Raw genomic sequence first — 5419 nt, 5'->3', positions numbered from 1 at the left:
AGAAACAGAGAGTTCCATTACTGTGCATAAAAGGCACCATTTTCCAAGTTATATGAATGTCATCGGATCAGAGGAAAAACCCTTTGTGGGAGTTATTTCAATTGGTGTGTTGACATGGAAAGACTGGAATAAATTGTAAACTGGTTTAACTATTAGAGAATGATTAATGCAACAGAAACTATTGGGAAATAAAAATGAATTTCTTGAAAGTGAGATTTGGATCCCCTTAAAGAGAAGTCAGATCAATTCTGTAAAAAGCAACAAACTAGGGAGCTGTAAGATTAGCTCATTATCTTCAAAGGTGCTTCAGGATTCAAACCACAGCTAATTATCATTGTAGAGTGTAAACAATCTTAATACAGAGTCAGAGTATAGTGTAAAGTTATTAATAAGAAAGTAGGTTGGGGCGCCTCGGTGGCTCACTCATTAAGCGTCTGCCTTCGGCTCAGGGCGTGATCCCAGCGTCCTGGAATCGAGCCCCGCATCAGGCTCCCTGCTCTGCTGGGAGCCTGCTTCTTCCTCTCCCACACCCCCTGCTTGTGCTCCCTCTCTCGTTGGCTGTCTCTCTCTCTCTGTCAAATAAATAAATAAATGAATAAATAAATAAATAAATATCTTTAAAAAAAAAAAAGAAAGAAAGAAGGGCTCTCATTGTGGAGACCAGAGGATATGCAACTTTACTGAGTGATCCACTGACATTTAACTTGTAGAGAGAAAACATCATACTCATCCAGCAGTATGGTATCTCTAAATTGACTAAGTTCTGCTTCTGACTACATCCTATCCTATTTTTTGTTGTTACTCATCTCAAAATGTTTCTGTATTCTTTTTTAAACTTCCCAAGCCCTCTGTAAAAAACATCATATTCCACCCTTCCTGTTCTGCTCAAGAAATCTAATTTGAACTTAAGTGAATTTAATTCATTCAGAGAATGAACCATCCCTGACTGCCTGTGAAAACAGACCCCCTTCTTCAAGTCTCCTTGAAGGGCCACACTTAATGTCCTGTCAGTGATTTGTTCAATGTCTCTATGATGAACACTGAGTGAATGTACAGCTAAACTCTCTCCTACCAATCCTCATTTGAGAAGCAATGTCACAGATTCAGGGATATAAAAGCTGCTCCCTGGGACCAGGAGTAATATTGGTTGAGGGTAAAGGCTCTCATAAGCTATGTACTTACCCACATGCGGCAACAGAAATGGGGTTCTTCTAGGTCCACAAGATGTCCAGAGGGAATCTGCATTTGCAGCAAAATTGAACTGACATCTACAAATAAATAAAGAAGGAAAGCCTACTGAAGTTGTTTCAAACAGCCCAGCCTAAAGGTCATGGGAAATGCAAAAGATCAGTGTTTGCAGACTCGTGGTTTTCATTTCCATGAAGTCAAAATTTTTGTAGGATTGTTTGCTACTGCTATGTTGGCATGTAGCATTAAACGTCTGAATAATCGGGCCAAACTGTCATCCAAAGTACTGAGCTTATTTCTCCAAGGTTCTATATGTCTGAGTGATAGTGGGGTCTGTGAACTTTTCACTTCCCATTCCCATTCTCTTTCTGCAGGAATGAGAATTAGAGGTGAAAAGAAAGATCACTAACTCCCATGGCATCCGTTAACATGTCCTATCTGGACCCCGCAGCAGTGATGATAATTGGGACCCCTGGCCTAGAGCATGTGCAATTTGGGATTGGGTTTTCTTTCTTTGTAGTGTGCCTGGTGGCTCTTCTGGGAAACATCATTTTACTGATCATCATCCCTGCAGAACGCAGCCTGCATCAACCCATGTACATCTTCCTGGCTGTGCTGGCAGCCACTGACATAGGACTTTGTGCAGCCATTGCTCCCAAGATGTTGGCCATCTTCTGGTTTGGGTCCCGCTCCATGGCCTTTGATGCTTGCTTAGCCCAGCTTTTCTTTATCCATGCCTTGCAAGGCATAGAATCTGGCATCCTACTGGTGATGGCCTTTGACCGCTATGTTGCCATCTGTGATCCACTGAGGCACACATCCATCCTCACACCGTTCATCCTGGTTACTATGGTACTGGTTGTGGCAATTCGGGCAATGGTGCTTGTTGGGATTTAGCAGTTTTAATCAAAAGACTACACATTTTCCATTCCATTGTAATTGCCCACTCTTACTGTGAGCACATGGNCAAGGTAATCGTACGCGTGTGGCAAGGATTTTTTTTCTGAATCATCAATCCCAGCAGTAAACTATTAAATGGTTATGTTCATGGAGAGAATACTTTTATTTCCTAGGGATGGAAACAGGCTGAATTCTGTGTGCTCATTATCAGGGGCTTTACTCCAATATGCCCAAACTTAAAGGTATTTATTAAAAGGCATTTATTTCAAAAACTAAAGCTAGGATGAAATAAAATCTATTCAGTTAAGACTACTATTACCTTTATTCATTCATTTTCATTATAATTTTATCTTTCTCAATGTCCTTCCTTTTTATTTGTCTAATTTGCAATTCTTTTACTTTTTGATAAGAAAGCTTACTGATTTTCAAACTTTCATCCTTTGGAATATTTGCATTTTAAGCTTGGGATTTCTCTTCAACCACTGCTTTTGTTGCATTCCACAGTCATTGGCATTTTGTCTTAACACATAGTCAAGTCCAATAAAAGTAAGAGACTGTCATTCATAATTTCCTAGGTTGAACTTTAAACACACCAAGTCAGGGTCTCTCATTTTGAGGAATTTGTATGTCTGCATTCCCAATGTGATATGGAATATCACATGCCATATGGTAGCGGAGAATATTGGTCAGGCTAGCGGAACAGTCACAACGAAAAAACTTTTGTCCAGTTGTACAGTGGCGACACTGACATAAACACTGTTGCCCCTAGAACATCACCACCTCAAACTGGCACCATCACTTTTGCCTCTGCCCTTGAAGTCTGCCTGTTCTATAAAAACTGCATTCCTCAGGGAGAAATGCAGAAGTTCCTAGGTAATTCTCCATGAGTTGGAACTCTCGTGGAGTAAGAGCCAACCCACAGGTCTGTTGTTGAGGCATTTATGAGTCACTGCTGCACTGAGTGCGCAGTTTCATTTCCTACAGCTCTGTCTAGCATTGTGGTCTGACATGTAGCTATAGCATTTGTCCTACCTCATGGCACGGACCCTCACACGTATCCTGTATTGATAAACACAAAAGCCTGTTGCCCTTTGGTACATGGCTTGCAGATTTACCTTCCCAAGGCCAGCCAAGTGGAATGGCTTGGTTTTGCCAGTAACCATCATCCATACCAATGACGTTATCATTCACATTATCTCAGATATGTCTAAGACCATTTTATAGTCCATAAGTGGAAAAGGTAAGTCTTTCTTCCAGTACAAATTTATCTTCATTCCAACTTTCATAATCCTTTCTCTGTATTCCGGTCCTTAGATGTAAGCAGTAACTCAGTCATGGTGAGGGAAATTGTGCCTGCATCATCTTTCCCAATTAAGCAGCTGAGTCAGTTGTTTGCTTGAATATCTAACGTTATCTTATACCATGGCGCACAGTACTGTTCAGTGCCCGTAAGGCACTTTTCCTGACTTATGGCAATAAAGCTGTCATTCCTGCTACAACCAGATAGTCAGTTGCTTCAATCGCATAACCAAGTTATCTCTTTTCCTTGAATGGTGGCAATAAGACCTGGGACATGAGATGAATGCTTCACCCTTCTAAACATCTATCTTTTGTTCTCTCAGAGCACCTCATCCATTTTTATATCACATTTTCAAAATGTGAAAATCTTTACTCAATTTATGTGTTAAATAATTTATTTTATGTAATTTCCCAAATACCCCTTCTCCATTAGGTACACATTATATGAAGAAAAGAGCCCATATGCTTCATATCAGCCTTTATTTGTTACTGTGTCCTCAGCACTTACTGGGTCATAATAGAATTCTAGTGTACATTCTTTGTGTAAATCTTCTTCAATTAAGCAGGTGGCTGACCCATTATGTGATTGGTAGCATAGGGTCCAGGCAACCAGAATGTGTTGCCATTGATCAAGAAATAATTGAAGATACTTCTTCAATATTAACTAGAATTCACACACACACAAATCCAAAAAACAAAAACAAAACGCAAAAAAAACTTTACCTGTGAGAGTGGGATCGTGAGCCAAAGTCATCACTTTTATCTTAAGTATATCTGTGTTCATTCAGTATAAATCTGAATATGAAGATGATTCTGAGAATATCAGTCTGGCTTTTCTAACTGGACTCTTTTCTTCTTTCTTGAATCTTTTTCTTTTCTATGTTCACTGGCAAATTTTCATCATTTTTCATCAGAATTAATAAAAATATACCTCTAAACAGTGAAGTTATGTACCATTTCCCTGATTCCAATTTAAACACTGTTGCTGGAAAATTTTTTATTATTTCTAGGCACTAACTTTCCAAGATCCTGACAGATTAACTCCAATGGAGCCTAATCACATGTAGGAAAATTTTTTAAAGTGTCAAAATTATTTTCTGAAATTGCTGTCAATGTCTCTATTTCACCATTCAGGAAACTGAGGCAGAGAGCCACCATATCTTGATAAATTACAACACAGTCTGTAAGTGGTTGTTTGGGGATTCAAAACTGAGCAGTTGCCTCAAACATTACCTTTCATTGCCTGTCTTAGAATTGTATATATGCAAGTATATTCCATCTTATCCAAGACAACGTGTAATAGAGGATAATAAAAGAAATTTAGACTACCAGAAATATGAACACATAGGTAACACTTTATTTTGAAGGGAGAAAGTGTGAAATCATATGGCAGTCAGCAAAAAAGGGGTCATGTTATACCTGACACCTGAAAACCCACTTGTCCAGAAAGATGAAATAAAAATTTCAATGTAAAAAGTGACATGATACTGAATAAATAGATATGGAGAGAGGTATTCTAGCTGCAGCAGACATTGCTAACATATACTAATATGGGCTAATGACGAAACTGTTTCAAATATTATTGGGAATACGACAGATCTTAAAGAAGCCTATAATCTTTATATCACATACCATAATGACTATCCTACACAATATTCCATATAAATACGAGTCACTGAACTTCAGAAAAGAATAAAAAGGGGGCATATCACCGTCAAAAATAGCTAGAAAGATAAATTATTAAAAAAATACCAGAACAGAATATTCCCCTATTTATAATACAGATTGGGAATAGATGGGATTAGAATGTTCAAGATCTTCAAAGAATGGGACAGGCAACTACAGGGTATTCTCAAAGAATCAACTGAGTCGACCTGAACCACAGTGAAGAAACAGATGAAAGACAAATGGTAGGACAATTTTTCATATCATCAGGTCTTCTAGAAGAGTGCTTGTGGGAAGAGATTTCATTTAAAAACTTTAAAAAAATTACAGCTAGACAGATTAAAATAAGAATAAGTAAAAAAAAAAA

At 38.3% G+C, this 5419-nt stretch overlaps 1 pseudogene; it reads left to right on the top strand.

The window, feature by feature from the left end:
* The first annotated feature begins 1602 nt into the window (after positions 1-1602).
* Positions 1603-2195, top strand: LOC105234798 (annotated as a pseudogene).
* The last annotated feature ends 3224 nt before the right edge of the window (positions 2196-5419 follow it).

The sequence above is a fragment of the Ailuropoda melanoleuca genome, chromosome 8 (genome assembly GCF_002007445.2).
Source record: "Ailuropoda melanoleuca isolate Jingjing chromosome 8, ASM200744v2, whole genome shotgun sequence".
NCBI lineage: Eukaryota > Metazoa > Chordata > Mammalia > Carnivora > Ursidae > Ailuropoda > Ailuropoda melanoleuca.
This window is presented reverse-complemented; position numbering and strand designations above follow the sequence as displayed.